Source organism: Solanum dulcamara, chromosome 3 (genome assembly GCF_947179165.1).
Source record: "Solanum dulcamara chromosome 3, daSolDulc1.2, whole genome shotgun sequence".
Classification (NCBI taxonomy): Eukaryota; Viridiplantae; Streptophyta; class Magnoliopsida; order Solanales; family Solanaceae; genus Solanum; species Solanum dulcamara.
The window spans coordinates 55,910,316-55,936,958 of record NC_077239.1 but is presented as its reverse complement, the minus strand read 5'-3'; the positions used below and the strand labels follow the sequence as shown (position 1 = coordinate 55,936,958).

General features: G+C 34.9%; 1 long non-coding RNA gene across 1 annotated transcript; it reads right to left on the bottom strand.

The window, feature by feature from the left end:
• On the bottom strand, positions 1–26,038 carry LOC129882619 (uncharacterized). The gene is made up of 3 exons (XR_008765811.1): positions 25,812–26,038; positions 25,644–25,734; positions 1–86 (listed from the first exon to the last, which is right to left on the bottom strand). It is a non-coding gene; the product is annotated as an uncharacterized LOC129882619 (long non-coding RNA).
• Positions 26,039–26,643: the final 605 nt, after the last annotated feature.

Here is a 26,643-nt window from a genome sequence, read left to right as displayed (position 1 = left end):
CGGCGATAACTCGTACTATGAGATTTGCAGGGGGCAGAAGTGTAGTAAAAGTACCAAACGAATGGTGCTCAGTAGGCATAGGCCGACTGAGCTCAACAGATAAAGCAAGTGTAAATCACATGTAATCAAGTAAATATAGCACAAGTAAGCAAATAAGATCTAATACAAGATAAGAAATGAAGTGATAGTAAAGATCTAGAATATATATATATATATATATATATATAAAGAAGACAAAGTCAAAGAACGCACCTACACACACATCACAACCTATTTAATAATAAGGAGGCAATAAAGGGGTCAACTAATCAAGGACAGAAGCATTGTTTGCCACTATTAGTCAAAAAGCCACCTAAGGACTAAACCTACTGAATCTAGCAGGAAATTACCAACAACAACCCAGGCTAAGACATCCTGCAACTCAACTACAAATACGACAAGAGATACGTACAAGTATAATTAGACAATAATCGATTGGACGTTAATACCCCTAAAAGGTACAAACATACCCCAGCCCTCATAAAATTGGGGGACCACACCATACAAATATATTGGTGATACTAATGAATGTAAGTTTGTAGTAAAAATCAGTAACATCATCGGTGACTCTCAGCAATCAACAAGTGTATAGACTCACCCCGATCCTTGGCCTGCCAGGTAGGCCAGAGGGGACCATAGGGGATGCAGAAAGTCCATATACACTGCTTGGGCCCAAATCAGGTCTTACATAGACATATAGTATTCCCATAATGGTACCGGAGAGTGAGTGGCCAAGCCATTGTAGAAAAGGGCGACGCCGCACCGGATAACCAATTACAAGCTAAAGGCATCCCAAATGTGGTCATGGTATAAAAAGGGCGACGCCGCGCCGGATACCAATAGAAAATGAGCGTATCCTCGATGCCTCTAAACTGTCAGTATAAGAAGAAGTACATCCTCGACGCCTCATGAATCTCAAACTATTTTATCAAAGTAGTCTCGGTGGTACGACTCCCGCTAAAAACTAGTTTAAAAGTAGTAAAAGTGTGAGAATGTCCTCTCAAAATAGTTGTGAAAATCCATAAAAAATCCAGGACCGTACCACAAAACGAGTGAATATGCTCAATCAATGTAAGCATGCCATCACTAACATTCAAATAAGGTGCACACAGTCTAAACAGTATATCAAGTCATACCATACTAACAAGGAAAAAAAACTAACCAGGGGTCCAATCGCTCCACGAATACGGCCTCAGACCCAAAAATGAATATTAGATAAAAAGGCATCATAAGCCTATCACTAAACAACAGTGAAACAATCGAGAGATGACTCAAAATCAAGTAGGGAAAATATCTCAAGGATTGACGTCTCACCCCAAAATATGCCATCTCAGTTCTCACTGAGCACAGCTAAGCCAAACCTATAGCTACACGAGCCACAAAGGTCTTTGGCACTAGCACTAAGTTACACCAACCATCAAAAGCCCTATCGAAAGCTACGCCTAGCTATAAGTGTAACGACCTGAACCATCGTTAATCATGATTTAAAATAAATTCGCAGGAATTTGGCTTGACTGGGTCCCACCACCCCACCAGAGCGAGATGTTCCCGTCGGGGCAACGCCGCTAGAGCGGAAAGTTGTGGGACAGAACTTAAGTCACAAATTTTTTTATTTTCCCACTTCTCCCAAGTGGAGGTTAGAGGCGAATGTTTCTGCAAAACCCTCCAAAAAGGGTGCTCTTGAATGAAGAAGAGAAGGGGAGGGAATCCCAACTTTTGGAATGCCTCAACTCGTGGAATGCAATTTGGTCTTGCCCATGGAACATCTAGAACCAATGATTTTAGCAGTGTTATCTCTCCGTGAATGCTTGGCGCCCAGGTAGGCTAGACTTCTCTTTTTTGAGTAGTAAACCTATACCTACTATGTAATATAGAAGGAAGATTAATGAGAATTCATATACTAAGTTGTGGTCATGGGTTACAGGCAAAGATCTGATTGTGATAGGGTCAAATTCGAATGTTACCTGAGTAGAAAAGTGCTGAAATGAATTGTGAAGTTATTGGTTGTGATGTTTTTGTGTGCAGTTGGTTAATCTATATCGAGCATAGAATCTCGTATAGAAAAGTAAAACTAGTAGATTTGAGATCAGACTTGTAAGGTTGGGTAGTGTGGACGTTGATTGTTTCCAAAATTGTCTTAAATATGTAATTGAGTTACTTATGATATACCTAAACATGTACAAATAAGGGTAACATGTTAGTCCTTATATAAATGAGAAATTGCTGGCCTATTTTGTGATGAACTTGCTCTTGGTGATATAAATGCTGTGAATATTGAATTTAATTGTGAATGTGGTATGTTTGAATCAGGTGTCACGTTCTGACACATATATAGATCAGGTGGCACGTTCTGATACGTATATGGATCGGGTGTCACGTTCTAACATATTCTTAGATCGGGTGTTACGTTCTGAAACGAATATGACTGAATTGGTTCTCCTGAGAAGGCCAAGTATGTGTGTGTGGATGGTCCCATTAGAGAATCTAATGATATATGTATTTTCATGTAATAATAAGGTTAGTGGTAGATGAACCATGGAATAAGAACTATAAATAAACTCTTGAGTTGAGTTGTGCTAGATATAGAGAATTATGATCATCAAATACACTTCTTGGTGGGTAAGAGGATGGGCCCTGTTAGGACTAGATGTGATATATATATATATATATATATATATATGGTATAATCGTATTTTATATTTATACTCTTAGAAGTTGAGGGTTCTAGTTGCCAGAGAGTGTTACCATTGTGATTTCCATGAATAACTTAGGTAGGAGCAAGGGCTATCTAGAACTCAAGTGAGTTGGAGAGTGTGGTTGTGAGACGGATATGCTTTACGTGGTGAGACAATCGGACCAACTAATGAGGGTTGGGCGAAATCATTGAGTTGTTAAACAGCAAAGCTGAAAGAAAATTGTAATGTTGAAGTCGGTGCCACACGCGGAAACCAAATTCAATTGGATTTTGATTTTTCAATTAATTTTGGACTCAGTTATTTTATTTGGGATTTTCTATATCTATAAATAGTTTATAAAAAAAATAATTCAGGGACAACTGACTTACAACAACAACTAACACACAACTCATACATAACTAAGGACTTAGATTTTTATAGCTTGAGAATTTTTGAAGAACCGTCGTGAAGGCCGAAAAGTTGGTTTATTCTTTTCTTCTCTATCTTTGTTAAATTTTCTTCAAGAATTCAAGACTTTGAATTTATTCTATTCAATTTGTAAGTTCATAATTAAAATTTTGTCTATAATTTCTAAATTGTGATTTTCAAATTATGAGTAGCTAAATTGCATAATTAGGTTTGTGGGAACCATGATAAATTATCGAAGTAAGTTAATGTAAAAAGTGATTCTTGAATGATTTTTATGCATGTATTGTTTTGATTCTTACTTTCCGGAACAAGGAGGCAACGGATGAGAAAAATGATTAAACAACGAGATTTGAGGCTATAAATCCTCATCTAATTAGTTTGAATGGATCAAGGAATAACTAAATTTGGGATCACTGTTAAGGGTTAGTAAAGCATACATTCGTAGACAGATCAAGTTGCATGGTGATATTCACTTATTTGTTGGATTAAGGACTTAGATGAAATTAATTTATCGATTTTGCATGCTAAGAACTAAAATCAATCACTGATACAATATTGTTGTTGAGTTATAAAATCATGGGGAACATATTTCTAGTTACTTCTAATAATCTAAATACAAATAAATATTTAATCCAAGCTATTGTTGTTCTTTTTATTTTTGTTTCAAGTTAAATCCCCCATTTTAAAATAACGACTATCAAGTTAAATTTTGCTATTGACAATATTCTTCCATATTCTCTATGGGATCGACCCCGACTCATAGTTGGGTAAATATATTGCAAGAGACCGTTTATATTTTTTTTGAGAAGTTTATCTGGACGTTATCATAAATGGCTCTATTGCCAAGGAATATGGCTTAGAAATTGTCTTTAGTATTTATTTTGATTTGTTGTCCTTTTTGTTTAGTTTATTTTGCATTTATTTTTTCTTTATTTTGATTTGTTGTCCTTATTGTTTAGTTTATTTTGCATTTATTTTTTTTAATTTTGATTTTTTATTGTTGTTGTTGTTGTTGTTTGTTGTTGTTGTTGGTGTTGTTGTTGTTGTTGTTGTTTGTTGTTGTTGGTGGTGGTGGTGATGGTGGTGGTGTTGTTGTTGTTGTTGTTGGTGTTGCTGCTGCTCTTCTTGAGATGTCATCTGAAAAAAGTATGTAGTGATAAGTGTTCTTGTAATTCTTGTACTTTTGATATTATGGATTCTTACAGGCTATTTTTTTTCAACAAGATAAGCTACATGGGGACATGAAAAATTTGTTGATACTCCTCTATAAAACAATAACTAAGCTCATGTATGAGGTTAATATGTTTGACTGAGATATTTACAAATTAAATATTGAGTCGGATATAAAGATTGACGCATTTGACACCCAACAAATTAGTGAGGAAGAAAAGATGCTTATAGGCCAACTTGAGGAGCTAAAATTGGAGGGCTAAATACTTGTTTATACTTTTATTGATGTTACTGTTGAGAAGAGTACACTAGAGTTATGTAATGAAGTAGATAATATTATTTTTAAAAACTCTAATATGTGTAAATGCGAGGATGTCAATAGTAATACAATTCATGAATTAGGGAGCATTGAACCTCATTCTAATCATTTTTCCACATTATTTTTAGATAATGAGATATTAATTGAGTCATCTAAGCATGTGGAAGAGTTTATAGAGAAGGAACAATGTATCTAGATTCTTGAATTTATTTTTTCAAAATCAAAAAATTACATTCGTAGTTTAAGGGCTAAGAATTGCAACATTCAATTTCTATTGCTTGGTTCCTTTATTTTTGTACCACCACCTCTTGAACAAAATAGAAAAATTGATGCAAAATTGGGGATGCAATTCATATTCTTAAAGTGGAAGGAAATATAGTAATATTAATGGTGTTGTGCCGCGACGTTAAATCGGGCGCTTCATGGGAGGCAACCCATGTGCAAACTTGATGAAATTTGAGTAGTCAAGTGACCAACGTCGTGCCGCGACATTAAATCAAGCGCTTATTAGGAGGCAACCCAATTTGTCGTGTAGCTTCTTATTTTTATAGTGTCACTTTTTTGTTTGATTTTGTTTTTGCAGATTTAGGGGAAGTCTGAGTACCCAAATTTGGAGCTAAGGACATGTGTTGAGCTTAAGTATGGGGTGTGTGCGACTCTTGATTAAAATTGAAAAATCATGTTGCTAGCTAGGCCCTAAAGGGTCCCGGGGAGTATTTCTTACCCTTCTGTTTCAACTCTTTTCTATAAAGTGCATTGGGGACAAAAGCATGATTTTAAGTGTGGATGGAATATCTTTCAATATTTTAAGGGTGAAGTATGCTATAATATTTATTTATTTTTAGTTGATTATTCTTTTTTTAAAAAAGACCAAAAATACAAAAAGATTTTTCTTTTATTATTTAGATTAAAATAGTCTTTTTATGATTCTTAGATTTTTTTAGAGCATACTTCGTTCACTCCTTGGTTTTTCTTTTCGGTTCTTTTTTGAGGGGGATACCTTTGAACCGAGTATCTTTTTTTTAGATTATATTTTTATTTTCATTTTTATTTTTATTTTTATTTATTTATTTATTCATTTTGAAAGAGAAAAGAAAAGACCTTTTTGATTTGATACTTGCTACTTAGGCCTAATTTTGAGTGTACCTTCTTGTGAATGCTTGAGTACTTATTAAATTACAGACTATTTGACACACCTAAACTCATTCTTGTGACTCTGTATATAATCTATTTTATTTTATTATTTGTAATGACCCTATCTATCGTAGAAGTAAAATTGATCCATCTTGATTGAGACTTGTGCCATGTGTGGTGAGGTTGTTTGCATATATTTCATATTTTGCTTTTTAGTCTAGAACTTGCCCTGTATGTTATTGAAGAGAAATAGAAAGTATTGCGTTGTTTAGAAGATGATATTGAGCTTTCTTTGATTTATGTTGTAAATTTTAGCCCTTTTCAGATATTATATCACTAGTTAGCCCTTCTGAGCTTGTAGCCTTTTATTGGTAGCCATATTTATGCCTCGACTCTTTTGTTGAATTTCTAATTTTTGCACCTTACTTTCTTGAGCACTGTAGCATAGACATATTATAGATGCAAAGTGATGAAAAATACCCTCTTGGAAAGCATGTGACATGACAAAAAAGGAGAGAAATTTTTTGTAAAAAAATAATAATAATGATTGAAGCATTCTTGATGAAATGAAATTACTAGTGAAATAATTATTGAAGAGATGACTGAAAATAAAGAAAAGAAATAATGGGTGATGAAGTCTAAAAGTGCAAAGTTCTTAGGGAAGTGTAAGTCACTATTATATAGTTTCCTTACCTATCCCCTAGCCTACATTACAACCTGTTAAAGTCCTATTTGATTCTATTCGAGTATGCTTAATTAGTGGAGATGTACATGATGGGCAAGCCTATGGTTCTTTATGCATATATGTGAATTCTTTTGTGAGTGGAGAGTTGTTCCTTAATGCTAAGTCCTTAATTTATATTCAATTCATAAATTGAGTGTGTGGAATATTTCTTCTTGTGAGGGCACTTGTTTCATAATAGATATGTGATTTTATTAGCTTTGTTTGATGGAGTAGGTGGGTAAACTTAAATTTGATGAGTTAGAGTCCTTCCATGAGGTTAGGAGGTTAGAGGGTTGTTGTTTTATTATATATCTTGCATAATGATAAAAAATTGTACTTGACGCTTTGAAATTTATATATGACCTAATTGTTTGTATCAATCAAAGTGGTGGCGTTCCTAGTTTGATTCTTTTTAGATGAGCTTTAATATTTGCTTGAGGATGAGCAAAAGCTTAAGTGTGGGGTGTTGATGTGAGACCAAAAATATATATATTCTTTATCATTAATTGCCTCATATTTAGTCTTTTTATTTATTCTTTTAGAGCATAAATTTTATGAATTACACTAAATTGTGTATTTTATTTGTAGGATTAATCTGACGCAAAAATGAAGAAATTTGAAGCCAAAATTAATTAAAAATAAAAAATTACCGAAGAAAAATCAAGCAGACAACTTAACGGATAAATTGAATATTATATTCATATTTATATAAATGGTTGTCAAACGAAATTGGAAAAGAGGACTTATAGAAATTTGCCACGTAGCAGCAGCAAAGCTGAAAGAAAATTACAATGTTGAAATCGGCGCCGCATGCGAAAACCAAATTCAACTGGATTTTGATTTCCCAATTAGTTTTGGACTCAGTTATTTTATTTAAGGTTTTCTATATTATAAATAGTCCATAGAAAATAATTCGGGGACAACTGACTTACAACAACTAACACACAACTTATACATAACTTTTAACCTAGGACTTAGATTTTTATAGCTTGGAAATTTTAGAAGAACCGTCGTGAAGGTCGAAAAATTGATTTATTCATTTCTTCTCTATCTTTGCTAAATTTTCTTCAAGAATTCAAGATTTTGAATTTATTTTATTCAATTTGTAAGTTCATGATTAAAATTTTGTCTATAATTTTTAAATTGTGATTTTCAAATTATGAGTAGCTAAATTGCATAATTAGGTTTGTTGGAACTATGATGAATTATTGAAGTAAGTTAATGTAAAAATTGATTCTTGAATGGTTTTTATGCATGTATTGTTTTTCTTTCGCTTTGATTATTTTTTAACGGTTGCAAACGTTAGAACCCATATTATTCTTACTTGCCGGATCAAAGATGTAACAGATGAGAAAACGTCTTAAACAACGAGATTTGAGGCTAATAATCCTCATCTAATTAGCTTGAACGGATCAAGAGATAGCTAAATTTGGGATCACTGTTAAGGGTTTGTAAAGCATACATTCGTAGACAGATCAAGTTGAATGGTGATATTCATTTATTTTTCGGATTAGGTACTTAGGTAAAATTAACTTAACGATCTTTCATGCTAAGAACTAAAATCAATCATTAATACCATATTTTTGTTGAGTTATGAAATCATGGAGAACATATCTCTAGTTACTTCTAGTAATCTAAATACAAATAAATATTTAGTCCAAGCTATTGTTTTTCTTTTTATTTTTGTTTCAATTTAAATCCCCCATTTTTAAATAATGACTATCAAGTTAAATTTTGCTATTGACAATATTCTTTAATATTCTCTGTGGATCAACCCCGACTAATAGTTGGGTAAATATATTGCAAGCAACCGTTTGTATTTCTTTTCGAGAAGTATATTTGGACGTTATCAAAAATGGCTAATCAAGCATCTAAATCAAAATACGAATACAAGGCTTTTACAGATATAAATATAAGTACAGACTGTCTTCAGAAGCAAGTAAAGACTGGTCCTAGTCAAGAATAAATAGAAATTGACAACTCCAGACTTCAGGAGCTCACAAAATCTCAAAATCAAGCTGCTCCACACCAATATAAATCAACGGAGATAATCCGTACTAGGATATGCAAGGGGCAAAAGTGTAGTATGATGTAACGCCCCATAACTTCTAAGCAAAGATTTGAACCATCCGCGTATGTGTATAGGCCCAAATCCAATGATTTCTAAGTTGTAAAAATATGTTAAAGTCTTTTACAAAGTGTAGTAAGTGTATCCAGTGCATTTTAGGGTTGTAAGGTACCTCAAATGCCAAATCAAGTTCAAAGCATTTTTTGGGGCTAAGTTTTCACATGACTTCATATAAGGGTCAACTTCAAACAATCATATCTCTCAGCATATAATGAATTAGGTGGCTTGTGAACTATCAAATTATAGGTCTATGTGTTTTCTTTCCAATGCCACCAGGTTTGCATCAATTGAAGCTTGAAGTAAGAAATTATCCCCATTTTACTGGGCACTGTCTTGCGTGCGCTGACCGCGCACTAGTGCAACGAGGCAGCGGCTACTTCCCTCTCCGTACATTGGCCGCATGCACAAAGCATTTTGCGCGCACTAGCATGGACCTGAGGCTTTTTAATAAACCCCCAAAGATGTAATTCATCTTCCTAGTTCAAATATTTACCCTAGAAAGAGAAGTTCTCAAGAAATTGACTTCCTCCAAGGTTCATCCATCATCCAAGGTAAGATTTGATCATGAAATTTTATAATTTCTTCATATTAGCACCAATTAATATCTCTTACTCATTAAATTCATAGATTTTCAAGAAAATTTCTCAAGAACTCAACTCCAAGGTTTAAGAAGGGTAATGTGGTTCTTCTTCTTCCAAAATCATTCTTTTCTTGGTTGTTTGGAGCAATTAAGTTATGTAGAACTCCAATAAGGAATTCCTTTCATCCTCATGTCCAAAATTTCTTAGTTTTCATGTTTCTATAATTAGGGTTTATAAACCCACTTTCAAATTCACCACTTTTATGATCTAAGAGCATGGTTTCTTGAATGAATTACACTTCACTATGAATTCTTGACTATTGAACTTCATTCTTATACTTGGTAAAGTTTTTCATGGTTATTCTCATGAGTTATTGACATGATATTATTTATGATCATGAATCCTATATTTCAAAACATGATTTCAGAGTCTTTATGTTATTATGAAAGTTATTTTGAGAAATCACAAGTTATGCATGATTTCCAATAAGTTGTCTCATGTTTAAAGTCTATGCATATCAGTAACGATATGTTTATGAAAGAGATATTTAAGCACCGCCTCACAATACTTATGATTCAAGATCTAATTTTTGAGCTTTGTCTCACTTATGATTTAAACTATGATTTTTGAGCTTACTTTCACATATGATTCATATATATGGACAGTTTTTATACTGATCAGCATTAATATGTATTTATGTTATTTTGGGAGGACTATTTAACACTGAGTGGAATTTAGGGATGAAGGTTTCTATTAGCGTCCGTGGGACTTTAGTAGCAATCCCTAAGTCTCATAACTACGTGCCATTGTAGGAATTAAGTATACCGCTTTGTCGGACAACTCCATATGGCTCTGAGAGGCACAGACTAGTGGATCCACATAGGTATTATATTGTCCTAAAGGTATAGGGCAACCCACCCAAATGGGTTAGCTGTTGGACATCATGAGCTCACATGGTGTATGTCGATTATAAGAAACTTCCCATTTTATGCATCTTTTTACGATATGTTCTTAACTTTATATGGTTAATTTAAGTATGTTATTTTATGAATATGATTGTGCAAGGCTACTGAATTAGACTCATCCTTACATATGCTTTTAAGCGAAGGTCTAATTGATACTTATGCATGAACTACGACTCTTTTCCAACTGATTCTTTTATTATGTCTTATGCTATAAGAAATCCTATTTCACTGTTCCTACATATGTTATTTAACATGATTATATTAGTGTTCCCTTACATACTCAGTACATTCCATGTACGGACACATACGTTTTTTGCACTGATCCTATCATGATGTAGATTCAAGTATCATTCTCAAATTCGTGACTAGTAAAGTTGTAGCATTTTCGGTCAACAGTTGATAAGTCCTACTCATTTGAGGACTCTATGGGTTTAATAGTTAGATTTATTTTATGTAATCTTTAGATTTTTTAAGATAGTTGGGGGCCATGTCCTGGCAATGTATTTCTTGTTTTAGGTAGTAGAGGCTGCTTCAGACATTAGATTTCCAATCTCATGGATTATTTAAATTCTTTGTTTAAGTCTCATATATTGACATTTATTATAGCTTCCGCTTCAGTTCTCATATAATGTGTTGAGATATGTTATACCAAGGATTAACTTGGGATCACTTGTGATTTCGACTACTAAGTCTCGGTTGGGGTGTAGACTCGGCTCGTGACATATGAGTACCAAACGAATAGTACTCAGTAGGCATAGGCCGACTGAGCTTCGTAGATAAAGCAAGTATAAATCATAGATAATTAGGTAAATATAGCACAAGTAAGCAAATAAGATCTAATAGAAGATAAGGCAGGAAATGATAGTAAAGAGCTTGAATAAGGAGGCACTAAAGGAGTCAACTAATCAAGGATGAGAGCATTGTCTACCACTGTTAATCAAAAAACCACCTAAGGACTAAACCAACTGAATCTAGCAAGAAATTACCAACAACAAGACAGACTAAGACATCCTACAACCCAACTACAAATACGACAAGAGATAACTACAAGTATAATTAGACAATAATCGATCGAACACCGATAACCCTGTAAGGTACAAACAATGACAAACATATTCCTGACCTCCATTAAGCCGGGGGACCACACCATACTAATATACAGTGATAGGCGATGCTAATGAGTGCAACTTTGTAGTAAAAAACAACAACATCATCGGTGGCTCTCAACAATCAACAATAAGTGTATAGACCCACCCCGTCTATAATGATCTTCTCCCGTCGTTAGGGATAGGCCAATGAGAAAGGATTTTGGGCTAGAAAACTTCGGATAGTAACTTCGGAAAATTTGACCCTAGGCCAAACTTGGATGAATTCTGAATCAGGTCAGGTTTAGGTTGATCACGTGAATGATGGGAGGTTAGATTTATAATTTGATTGGACAGACTATAACCAAGGCGATACGGATCATTTACGGCTTTGCAGAATCGCATTCGGACGAATAAAATTCTCAAAATTGAAGTTTGTGTGAGGGGTATATTTTAATACGTTCTTGAAAGGGGGTATGTTGTGAAATGGGGGCTTGGAGCACAAAATCTGAGTTCTCTGTTCCCGTATATCCTGCCAGTTCAGTTTTTAAAACCCCAAGAGGCGACCTAGGGAGAATTCAATTGATTTTACACACTTAAGGTAATGTTTTTACTCCCTAGATTCATACTTTGATTCTTCGGAACTAGAAGTACGGGTAATAATCATTGTGAGAGGGTTTGGACTGAAAATCTAAAGTGGAAAATAGCCTAGGGTAAAGTTAGGATCATGGGTTTGGCCTAGGGAATAAAATTTTATTATATTTCTTGATATTTAGGTCATTATATTGATCCTTGATATGTATTTAAAATTTCTAGATCAAGAACGAACCCGAAAATGAAAGTCTATTGCGTTGTAAGGTTCTGAAAGCTTGAATTTGAGGTAGGTGATGGTCTAATTTCTCGTATGTATTTCATATACTTGTTAAATTGCTTCATGATATGCATGTGTGTATATGAATAGGGAAACATGCTAAATTATATGTGAAATGATACTTACTGGCCTGTTATTGTGATGAACCTGTTGGTGGTGGTATAAATGTTGTAAACATTGAATATTTTTGTGATTGTGATATTTTGGGATCGGATGTCATATTTCGACGCATAATTTGGATCGGGTGTCACTTTTCGACAAGTATTTAGATTGGGTGTCATGTTCCGATATATATTTGGATCGGGCGTCATGTTCCGATACAAAGTTGATTGTTTATAGGTCCCTTGAGAGGACCGTTGCGTGAAATTATAGCATGTGAAAGACATTAATCTATGATATTGAGATGTAGTTGACTTATTCTATATATGTATATGCCTATTGTGTTGAAATTTACTTGTCTATGATCCGTTTATCGGCTAACCGCATAATTCTACCAGTATACTGTTGTTTTTGTGTACTGATACTACTTTTGCTCTGCCTTTTGTTGAGTACATGGCATATTCAGCCGGTTGCAGAGAGACCTAGGTTGGAAGATTAGAAAGTTGTTCAAATTCCAAGGGTGAGCTATTCTGTCATGCTGCCATGAACTTTTCTATCTATCTCAGTCCTTCTTTCAGGACTCGGATGTTCAGACAATGTTTCTGTTTATTATTTTTTTCTATTTGGAGTTGTACTCCTGTTCTAGACTTGTTAGTTAGAGTTTTGGTACGATGACTTTCAGTTTCTAAGAGATATTTTCTTCCGCACTTCATTGTTATTAACACGATCGGCTAAGTTTATGGAAAGTCAATATTATTTCTGGTTTATTTCTATTTGTGCAAGTCTTTAACTGTTATCTCCTAAAGTTTGATAAGCTGGTTTGTAGAAATGGTTCTCCCACTGGAATAAGTATTGTGAATGCTATTCATGGCGGGTTAGGGTCGTGACATCGGTCCTTGGCCTGCCAGGTGGGACCCATGCGGCTCCCTCATCCAGTTTAATGATACACTAGCCAGAGGCTCCCATAGAAGACACGGAAAGTCTGTGTACACTGCCTGAGCCCGAACCAGGCATTACATAGATATACAGTATCTCCGTAGTGGTACCAGAGAGTGAATGGCCAAGCTGATGTAGAAAAGGGTGACGCCGCACCGGATAACCAAGTACAGGCTAAAGGCATCCCTAATGCAGCCATAGTATTAAAAGGGAGACGTTGCGCTGGATACAAATAGAAACTGATCACATCCTCGATACCACTAAACTGTCAGTATAAGAAAGAGCACATCCTTGATGCCTTATAAATCTCAAACCATTTTATCAAAGTAGTCCCAATGGTACGACTCCCGCTAAAAACTAGTTTAAAAGTAGTAAAAGTGTGAGAATGTCCTCTCAAAATAGTAGTGAAATCCATAAAGTATCCGAAATCGTACTACAAAACGAATGAATATGGTCAATCAATGCAAGCATTCCATTACTAACATTCAAACAAGGTGCAAGCAGTCTTAACAGTACATCAATTCATACCATATTAATAAGGCAAAGGAACTAACTTGGGTCCAATCGCTCCTCGAATACGGCATTGGACCCAAGAATGAATAATAGATAAGAAGGCATCATAAGCTTATCACTAATCAACAATGAAGCAATCGAGACATGTCTTAGAATCACATAGGGGGAATTATCTCAAGGATCAACTCCTTATCGCAAAACATGTCATTTCATCTCCCAATGAGCACAGCTAAGCTAAACCTACGGGTATGACAAGCCATAGAGGTCTCCAGCATTAGCACTAAGCTATACCAACCATCACAAGCCCTACCAGAAGTTACGCCTAGCTATAAGGGAACAAGAACACAAGCTAAAGCATCTAAGTCTCAAACCTAGCCTAAGGACATTAGTACCAATTCTAAGAAGAATAAACTCACGCAACCATAACGCAAGCGAAACCACAAACCAATATATGGATCTCAAGAGACTACGCTAGTTTAAGATTCAATTGGAGTCAAGCAAACTGAATAAAGGGATTGAAGCCCTAAATCCAGCCAATACCAACCTAGACCATATGCAATATATACTAAACAATATCTAATAGAACTCAGTTGAAGGGGGAGACTGTATCCTACCCCGAAAATGATCACGCGCGCTCCAAATCCACTAAATCAATTTTTTGGCCTCCGAATAACCTCCAACTGCCGCCACACTAACAAAATATCAATCAGGACGTCAATACAAGCATTTTGACATACAAATCTCATTTTTCGGAGACGAACCCAAAATATGAGGTCTAAAATGGAATTGTAGGACCCGCATTAGAAATCCAAATTTGACTCTGTAAAAAGGTGCATTTGAGCTTACTAAACTTGTGCTCCAAAACATATCACAATTTGATCCTCAAACATGAAGAATTCGGTCCATGCAATTATTTTACCATTAAAGCTAAATTTCATGCTTGGGTAGCCCCCTTTGGGGGGAGGGGATTACCTCAAAACATCGATATTCATGCTTCTCCAAACACTCTACAGCAAACTCACAATCCACAAAAACACCTAGCACTTTTAATCACCTCAATCGGAGCTCTATAACTCAAGAAATCAAAACCTCCATTAAAGAGAAGAGTCAAGAGGAGGGCAACAACTAAAACCAATAAAAAGCATCAAACAAGCTTCCCTAACACTTTCTGCTCAACCCCTATATTTCCACAGAAAAACTACACAATTTAAAGCTTTGAATCACTCCATTTGGACTCTCCTAGCTTTAGAAATCGTATTTAGAAGTTGAGGGACAAAGCCGAAAAATGGGTCTAAAAAGACAACCAGGTATCGCAAAAGTGACCCCAAGGTCCTAAAAAGGGGCGGGCCTCGCTAAAGCAAGACCTGACCGCTTAAGCTAGCATCGCTAAAGCGAGCCCTAGCTGCTTAAGCGAACATCGCTAAAGTGACGCCCAGGCCGCTTAAGCAACAAGTCCCTCGCTGGCATGCCTCGTGTAAGAGATTCCCTGGCTGCCTAAGAGAGGGTCCCTTTAGCGATGCCACGGTCACTAAAGCAAAGGTACCAACATTTTTTGCAAATATGACTTTGGCAAAGTCCAAAATTCTCCGACGGGGTTCTCGAAATTTATTCGAAACTCCGTACGCGCCAACGAACTATGCTACCCCACCAAATTTGATGTTCTGAACTCAACCACTCACTCAGAATTTCCTTCCGAGTTCATCTAGAGCCAAAATTCAAAAGAAGGCTCGAAAAAAGGCATAATTGATGAAAGTACTATTGTATGTTGTTTTTGCATATCAATTAATTTTAAAGACTCAAATCTATACATATATCTAATAGGGTATGTAAGATAGAAGCATAAATCTTTGAATCTCATATAAAATAAATATTTGAGTTGAATACTTTTATTGAAAAAATATTATCTACTTAGCACTCACATTAAGCAAAAATATTATTACACATAGTGATGATGAATTTGGAGAAAACATTTACTTTGAAATTGGTTCTTTCATCCCAATGATAACAATAATTATCAAAATATATTTCCTAAAATTTTGATAACTTATGCATATGCAATAACTTTTTTTCTCACTAATTTTGACTATTTTCTTAACGAATTTTTACTGCAATAAAAATCAAATGATATAGGATTATATATATATCATTATTCATCCAATGTGTTATCTGAAATTGATTTAAAATAAATTTATAAAAATATTGTTCAACTGTAACAATTATATAGTACTAAAATACCATATAATTATATGGTTTTTTAAAAAGATATCATATAATTGATAAATGATTTTTATAAAAATTGAAAGGTAAAATTTAAAATTTTGAATAGCATGCCTACAATTTAATATTCAAGTGATAAAAACTTTTAATTTCTATGATTAGCATTATCATAATCACACGACTTTTCTTAGCTATATTTTATTTTTTTAATCTAACGATTAAATTTTCTTATATCTTCATAATTCTAAAAATAAGATAATATGGATTATGTGAGTGTATTTATGATTTTAAATAATATTTTTTAAAAAATTATGCCAAAATTTATTATTGTCAAATTTAGACAATGAACAAAGCTTATATATTGATTTATTTTCAATTGATCGCACAACACGCGGGTACGTATATTAGTTTTATTTAAAATAAGTACAAAATATATAAAATAGATTTAAAAAAATATTTAGTTTCATAATTAAAAAAAACAAAGAAAATAAAGAAAAGAGAAAACAAGAAATAAAAGAGAAAAAAATAAAAGGAAAAGAAAAAAAAGTAAGTAAGAAAGAAATATTCCTTTGCTGATCAACAAGGTGGTAAGGTCGATGTGTCCTGGTAGAGGTAGTTGCAGGTGTAACACTGATGGTGCTAGCAAGGTTGCAAGAGGAATCAGTTCTAAGACTTTTTTATCAGAAAAATTTAAACCATGCTCTGTATTAGAAGCTGAAGTTAAAGCTTTTAAATGTGGGTTACTAGACTGTTTGGAGCATAATCTACTCTGTCACAATCTAATTCATCGGGCCATGCGGGTACCTATTCTAACACCTAGATAGGAGAACCCTTACAAAAATACATGTGAAAGTTTAACAAAAAACCATTAATAGCCAAAAATAGTAGTGAAACCACCATAAATAAAAAATTTAAAACTCCAATTTGATTACAAGAAAACACTTTAACACTCCTAAGGATACTAGTCTAACCAGGTACAAGAGCTTCTAAAGATACAGTATAAATAAAAATAAGACACAGGTACAAGAGCTTCTAAAGATACAAAGTATAAATAAAAATAAGACACAACTCCCACCACAAGAAAGGAAGAGTAGAAGCTGACTCTACAACCAGACTATGCCAAGTGGCATAGCAAGAATAGTATTAGTACAAACAACACGTACTGGTAGGCATCATTGGTCAACCTGATACCCACCGCATAATATAAAGGAATTGACAACAAGGAAACATGCTCTTAAGGAATTCCCCACCAAACCTTATGAAAAACTCTTATCATTCCCATTAACCTTATTAGAGTCGCTCAAGCCTAAATTTCACCCTTTCTAATTGGTCCGCTGACAACTCTAATATAGATCAATACCTAGCCCTTCTATCACATAGAAAAGTTTCTAAACACGGGCTAGTACTAACTCCGTTTAATCCGTCTACTATATTTAGTTTCACACCATCACATGGACTCAGGATAATTAACATCTCACTTGGAAGAGGAAAATATTTGGGAAACTAAAACTCACCTCCTAACCACTACTGTTCTGCCATGGAGGGACCTATCCCGCTCTAACGGCCTCGCCACAACTAGATTCCTCCCGCCAAGGCGTTCTGTCCGGAGGCAGAATCTCCAAACCTCTTTTTAACCCAGGTGCCCACAGGACATCAAAAATAAGCGATTTTAAATCATTAATCTCCCTTAACAACACACTGACTGCTTTCGATTAGTTTACCAACAACCTTATACCTACTATGTGGATACATCTAGCACCCATGACATAATCCAATAAAGAATATACATGAACACATTATCAATTTATCATTTTAGGAAAAATGCACAGTTTCACAAGGTAAATCTCAATTACAATAGTCAACATTATAACACTAGGAACTTCAGTCCTTTCATATCAGTTATTACACATGATTGGCATGCTCAATTATAATCTGATCAGTTTCTCTATCATCACACATATAGTCAAGATCAATTCACAGATGATAGTCACATATTGGTTCTCTCATGGAACCCATACCCAAATCATATGTGTCGGAAGGTGACACCCGATCCTATATATGTGTTGGAACGTGACATTTGATCCTATAAATATGTTGAAACGTGACACCCGATCCTATATTTATATGTCAGAATGTGACACCCTATCTAATATATGTATCGGTACGTGACACACGATCCAACATCACAATCACAACCACAATCACAGTCCACAATGAATAGTTTACATACTTGCACAATCAAGTAATAGGTTCATTGCATTTAATTGTTCATGATAGTCATTTCATTAGTTACATTCTATCTTTCCCTTCATTAGCAATATTTTGCCAAACCTTTTTTATTTAAGGCATCACTTTTGTTAGAGCAAGTTCAAGATTATAGATTTCACAGTCCTGGAATTGTAGACCCATTACCACAACATATCAATCATAACAATTAAATACATAGAAGACGTCATAACCTTACTCAATTACTATTGAGAGTCTCTTTATGATATAGACTAACTATAACCTATAACCACAGATAATTAATAGGTTCATTCAAGAGATTTATCAATATTAAATCAATTACCTCCTCCCCTTACTTCAAGATTCATATTATTCAAATAATTCACATAGATCCATCAATATAAACTCACGCATATAAATATATGTATATAGTCCCTATATTTCTATGGACCCTCCATGATTATCACAAGCCTTAAGATCTCAGTCTAACCCGATAATTTCCTTCACCTTAATCTTTACAACAACCATTAGTCATATCAACAAGCAGTATTATAGTTATCAACCAAGAACTCCCCATGGTACATTACTAACCTAAACAACAATAACAATACATTCATCCATCCAAACTCCATGCCCAAAGGCCTACGCATGAAATCTCCTGTCAACTATAATATAGAATCTATGGGAATAGATTTATAACTAATTAATTAAAAACCTAGCCTTCCTGGGCGCCAAGAAATTGTAGAAGGATTATAGCACGATCCTTGACTTTTGAAAGGAGACTCTACGGAGACAGGCCTGAATATGTGGTTTGTAGCCTTCCTTGCATTAGAAATCTTTTCTCCCATTCTCTTGAAGCCTAGAATAGCTTCTTGAGAGTTTCTATGGTAACCTTCATCTATTTTGACACTTAGGGAAAGAAGGAGATAATAAAAATATGTCACTTTTAAATTCTAGCCCATCGTATCCCGCTTCAGCGGCCTCAATCCCACTCTGGCTGCCTAACCCAGACAGTGTACAGTAAAATGAGCATGACATTTTACTCCAAAGTCCAAATGGGGAAAAATTGATGGCGTTGGAAAGAAGACTCAAAGACCTTCAATTTGATATATTATGGGCTGCCTAATTTATTATAGGCGGAGAGATATGGTCTTTTGAAATTGACCTTAGTTTAAACTCAAATTCAAAACTAAATCGAAACGACACTTTCAACTTAACTTTGAGATAGGAGCATATTACGACCTTAATTCACAACTGATGCACTTGCATACCAAAGAATTGATCCTAGTATTATGAAGAAAGAGATTTATATACCTTTACCATAGATATTTTTAGTAACGATGGGTTAGGTCGTTACAATAGATACTAATTTACCCTTCGTTCGTTCCCAAATGACAACACGGAGGTGAGGGCACAAGCGAATCTAAGAGTCTTTCAAAACCAATGATGAGACAAATTATGACTTAGGAAAAATCACATCCCAGATTAACCACTCTTACGTCATCGCAATATGTAAAATTTTACTAACTTGAAATCCATTCCAAAAGTTTCTATGGGATACTACGTCCCTTGTATATCATGATATCATCTTAAGTTTTTCTCAAACATTACACCTTGAGCCTGTCAAATATCTCTAAACCACCCAATCAATAAGGTTCATTGGATTCTATGCTAACTGAAACTTTGTCAACTCTCATATTAGGGAAAATTTTACCCCGGTACTTACATCCTAACCAATGCTATAACTAGCATATCATCCCCACTCAAGAGTATTAAACACAAGGCATCTCACTAATCAAACACAAGAATCAATAGATCACGACTAAGTTTATAAGGATGCTCAATCACGATCAATAATCGATCATTAATCACATTCGTTGGTAATGACTCCGGCATCACACTCTCTATCCCATCACATGATTCAAGTACAAATGCAATTTGGCATCTTCACACATTAATGAAGAATGTCAAGCTCAAGAAATTCACTATCACAATGGGACTATCAAGGCATACCATAAGATTCCCACCCCTGTCAATAACAGACATTTTTAATAAAGGGTCCTCTCATGGGACCTATAACCACCTATTTGTGTTGGAATGTGACACCTAATCTAAGGGTTGTGTCAGAACGTGACACTTGATTCAAATATGTGTTGGAACGTGACACTCGATCCCAACATACAGGCAACCATAATTACATTCTGAATATCACCAAGAACATGTTCATCACAAAACAGGCCAGCAAGTGATCATTTCGCATATTTTCTAGCATGTTTCCTATTCATATACACATACGCATATCATAAAACAATTTAACAAGGGCATGAAATACCTACGGGAAATAAAACCATCACCTACGTTGCCAACCCCTAAGGTTTATCATCAATGTTCACATATTTTATATCTCTGTACATGCTACTGTGTCCATTACAACTTCACCCGTCTGTATGCAACAATATCACAATCAATGTCTCTCCAATCATTACACCACCCTCTTACCCTGGTCACTTCAAATTAAACAACTAAGACAATTGAATTTCTGCTCGTGACCTGTGACCCATAATTTAGTTATACGAATTCTCATTAAATTCCCATCTATACTACACAATGGGTATAGATTTAACTACTAAAATAAGAGAAATAACTATTACTCATTTTGGAGTAGAAGGGTGGGACAAGGCAAAATAGAGGACCTATTTCTAAGGTTTTTGCCTCATGAAATCCCTCTTTGGCGGGATAACTCTAGCTCTAGCAGTCTTGTGCTGGCAGGATATTCCCGTTTGTGCAGAAATCGCCAAAACAGTAGCCTTAGTAACTTTCCCTGGTGCACTTTCCTGCCCCATATCCCCTTTAGTACTTTCAGAGTTAAACTTAACCCATTTGACTCCTTTTTCACGAAAATTTTAACATGAACTATCCAAGAGTCGAACCCAGCACTACACATAGGAGATTACCTCTCCCTATTACCTTAGTATAATAACTATGCACACCACAAGGAATCGTTCATTACCCCCCTACCCCATTAGACCAATAACCTCATGATAAATATGAGCACAATTTAGGAACAACTAATTGAGTTCCCATAAACTCAATCCAATAGTTCAAACAATTATCACAGATAGAAACACAATCTAGCAACAACTAAAGTATTGAGTCCCCATAAACTCAATCCACTAGTCAAAACAATTATGATCACAAGTACAACATAGCTCGGACCCCCAGTCTCAAGTCTTGACTTAATAAGCACATGACATCTCCTTGAGGCATTTAACATAATTTCAAGATTAACTAAAGCAATGCATAGAGCAAAATTCAGCATCACATTATTTTAAACCAGTTATGAAACATGTTAAGGAGATCTTTCATAACACAAAATTACACTATTATGCAACAATAACCCTTCTCTCACATGGCTCCCAACCAATCCAGACTGTCCCGAAATCAGAGTTTCTCTACAGTCATAATTCATTCTTTTCCCTTACCATCTTTACCAATGGTAAGTTCACACACAATTAAGTATTGTATTCCCTTATATGAGTATAGCATTTCACACATCAGAAATTCATTCATTAATCACCTTGTGGTTTATCATTAGACCATTGCACATAATCAAGTTGTGACTCCTATTCTGATAACAAGTTAACAGAAACCTAAGCAATCATGTCTCATATAATTTCAACCATTCATACAAGTAAACTTCACACACTGTAGGTACTTCAGGAAATACTGTACACATAATCACATCATATCAGGGAAGTACACTTCACACCTTGGCAGTTATTTAGGCAACACTCTACACATAATCACCATTTAAGTTTACAACACACAAATAAGTCAATTTATTTAATTAGTTCGCTTCATGGATGGCATTCAACTGATCATCCATGCACTTACACAACCTATAAGGCTAGATACCAATTGGAACTTTTTCGGTTCCAATTCCTCTTGCTTGTGTTCTTTCAGCCGCGACAACGGCATCAAGTTTATTTCATTAAGATACCAATTGGAATTCGAAGATACCAATTGGATTCAACCTATACCACAAAAGAAAAATCGCATGAAAGGAGAGAATAAATGGAACTACTTCCTAAAATGCTTCATAGCTTCTTGAAAATTAGATTTGGACAATAACTCACCAATCTGCAGAAGTCTATTCCACGCTTGCTATTGTACTGGGAGACAAGTATCCTGGGCTCTAATACCAAATTATCATGACCCAACCCACTAGGCCATGCAGGCACCTACTCTAACACCTAGATAGGAGAATCCTTAAAAAAAATATGTGGAAGTTTGACAAAAAGCCATTAATAGCCAAAAATAGAAGTGAAAACACCCTAAATGAAAATTTTAAAACTCCAATTTGATTACAAGAAAATACTTTAACACCCCAAGTATACTAGTCTAAGCAGATACAAGAGCTTCTAAAGATATAGAGTATAAATAAAAATAAGACACAACTCCTTCTATAAAGAAGGAAGAGTAGAAGCTGTTGGAGACTCATCTTCGTCTTCACCGATGAAACATCACTGACCTTGTAACCAGACTATACCAAGTGGCATAGAAAGAGTAATATTAGTACAAACAACACGTACTACTAGGCATCATCGGTCAACACGATACCCATCCCATAATATAAAGGAATCGACAAGAAGGAAACATGCTCTTAAGAGATTTCCCACCAAACCTTATGCAAAACTCTTTCCATTCCCATTAACCTCATTAGATTCGTTCAAGCCTAAATTTCCCCCTTTCTAATTGGTCCGCTGTCAACTCTAATACAGATCAAAATCTAGCCTTCTATCACATAGAAAAGTTTTCAAACTACAGGCCAGTATTAACTCCGTCAAATCCGTCTACTATATTTAGTTTCACACCATCACATGGACTTAAGATAATTCACATTTCACTTGGAAGATGAAAACATTTGGGGAACTAAAGCTCACCTCCTAACTGCTACTTTTCCGCCATGGCGGGACCTATCCCGCTCTGGTAGCCTCACCATAGTTGGATTTCTCCCGCCAGGGTGGCTTTCTTGGAGGCAGAATCTCCGAAAAATCTCCTAATCATCTTTTTAACCAAGGTGCCCACAAGGCATCAACAATATCTGACTCTAAGTTATTAATCTCCCTTAAAATACACTACTTTCCAATGATTTACCCACAACCTCTTACCTACTATGCGGATACATCTCGCACCCATAATATAATCCAATCAAGCATATACATGAACATATTATTAATTTACCATTTCAGGAGAAATGCACAGTTTCACAAGGTAAATCTCAATTACAACAGTCAATATGATAACACTAGGACCTGCGGTCCTTTCATATCAGTTATTACACACGATGGGCATGCTCAATTATAATCTAATCAGTTTCTCTATCATCACACATATAATCAAGATAAATTCACAGATGATGTTCACACATTGGTTTTCTCATGGAACCCATACCCAAATCACATATGTTTTAGAAGGTGACACCCAATCCTATATATGTATCGAAATATGACACCAGATCCTATATACGTGTCAGAACGTGATACCCGATTCTATATTTATGTGTCTAAACGTGATATCCAAAATAATATAGGTGTCGGTATGTGACACTCAATCCAATATCAAAATCACAACGACAATCATAGTCCACAACGAATAGTTCACATACTTGCCAATCAAGTAATAGGTTCATTGCATGTAATTGTTCATAATAGTCATTTCATTAGTTATATTCTATCTTTTCCTTTATTAATAATATTTCGTCAAGCCTTTTTTATTTAAGGCATTACTTTTGTTAGAGCAAGTTCAAGATTATAGATTTAACAATCTTGGGATTATAGACCCATTACAATAACATATCAACCATTCAACCATAACAATTAAATACATAGAAGACATCATAACCTTACTCAATCACATTTGAGAGTCTCTCTATGATATAGACTAACCATAACCTATAACCACAAATAATTAATAGGTTCATTCAAGAGATTTATCAATATTAAATCAATTACCTCCTCTCCTTACTTCAAGATTCATATTATTCAAATAATTCACATAGATCCATTGATATAAACTCACGCATATAAATATATGTATATAGTCCCTATATTGCTATGGACCCTCCTTGATTATCACAAGCCTTAAGATCTCACTCTAACCCGATAATTTCCTTCACCTTAATCTTTACAACAACCATTAATCATATCAACAAGCAGTATTATAGTTATCAACCAAGAACTAGACTACTATTACTAGTCACAGGATAATCATACCCATATGATACATTTCTAACCTAAACAACAATAACAATACACTCAGCCATCCAAACTCTGTGCCTGAAGGCCTAGGCATGAAATTTCCTGTCAACTACAATATAAAATCTATGGGAATAGATTTACAACTTATCAATTAGAAAACCTAGCCTACCTGGGCGCCAAGCAATTGTAGAAGGATTATAGCACGATCCTTAACTTTTGGAAGGAGAATCTATGGAGACAGGCCTGAATCCGTGGTTTGTAGCCTTCCTTGTGTTAGAAATCTCTTCTCTCATTCTCTTGAAGCCTAGAATAACTTCTTGGAGATTTCTAGGGTAACCTTCATCTATTTTGGCACTTAGGGGAAGAAGGAGATAATAAAAATATATCATTTTTAAGTTCTAGCCCATCGGATCCCTTTACAGTGCCCTCAATCCTGCTTTGGCGGCCTTATCCGGACAGTGTCCAATAAAATAGGTATAACCTTTTACTCCGAACTCTAAATGAGGAAAATTCGGTGGCGTTGGAAAGAAGACGCAAATACCTTTTATTGGATTGGTCATGGTCCACCTAATTCTTTATAATTTGAGAAGTATGGTCATTTCAATGTGACCTTAATTTAAACTCAAGCCCAATACTAAATCGAAAAGATACTTTCAACTTAACTTTAAGATAGGAGCATATTATAACCTTAATTCACAACTAATAGACTCACATACCAAGAAATTGATCCTAGTATTATGACGAAAGAGATTCATATACCTTTATTGCAGATACTTTTAGTAACAGTGGGCTAGGTCGTTCCATACTCCCTTTGGCTATGGAAACAGTTTCTTTAATAATTAAGAAAATTCTGTATGGAATTTAGGAGATCCAGGAGTATTTCAATTGATATTAGAACTAATAAAAGTAGCTATGGAATATAAAGGAGTCGCAGTGGTCCATACGCTCCGAGAAGCAAATCAGCTTACTTATTTGTTTACTAACTTAGTTGCTAGTTTTGCAGGTACAAGCGCAATTCAATTCAATCAAGTACCGGATTTACCAGTTCAAGCAAAGGATATACTAAAAATGGACAAGAATGGCATGCCAATATCAGAATCAGAACAGGGGCAAACCAAGTATTAACGTAATGACACAAAAAATCAAGGTTAAAATGATCAATGCATCAACCAAGAAGAGTGTTACAACACAAAGGAAGTTTGGAATCATCATCAACAAAAGATACAATCTATAGGCAAATGGAGTAAAGAAACAATATTTAAGGAATCTCACAAATTTATCGTCCGCAGGTCATATTCATAGAGATCTGGTGTTGGTCAATTTCAAAACTCGAGGCAGTGGTATTAGCTCCTAAGTTCTTAATCTGCATGAATTACGGAAATGATTGACACAAGTTCTATGACAGGTCGATTCAAAGTCTTATGATCAGAGTGGTCTTACCTAGAAAAACAGTGCTTGTTTAAGATTGGTGATGCTGAAGAAGTCTTCATTGCAGCTGAATTCATGGCATTTGTGAGAACTGTTAAGTGCCCTTGTGGATTTCACTCAAGATCATCATAGTTTCAACATCATTAGGATTTGAGAAAATTTCAGCCGAAGCTGCCGATGTTGCACAACCGATTTGGGTGAGAAAGACGACCCTATAGCTGTTGTGGTGTCCTCTAGACCTCTAGATCTAATTTTATTTTTTGTCTGCTTTTCTTTAGTTGTTTTTTTCTTCTTTAGATTAGTTTCCTATTTAGTTTGGGCTAAGTCACTTTTGGACTTAGTCTTTGTATGATTTTACACATCTAATAAATGGGCTTTAGCCCTTCTTTTTTAAAAAAAAGGAAGGAAAAGAAAAAAATGTACGAAAAAAAAGAGGAAAAAAAATAAAAGGAGAAAAACGTCAAAAAAAAAAGAAGAAAGACAAAAACAAGAAATAAAGAGAAAGAGAAAAGGAAAAAAATAAGCTTTTTAGTTCCATTTAGTTATCAAAATACAAGCTTCTTTATTTTGTTAAGTTTGGAGGGCAATTTTGTCCAAGGAATTTTCATTAAATGGATGGAGGATATGTTTGTAAGACTTTTCTTAAAAGGGACAAAATATCAAGACCAACCCTTATTAGGGCTATTTGTAAACTTAAGCCACTGAGGAAGGAGTACATAAGTAATGACATAGCTTAAGGATATATATATATATATATCTTTCGAACCTGGTGATAGAAAGTAAACACAAAAATGTTGTATGTTAATCACTTTGCTTTTTCTATAGTCTCCTGTTGACATATGCT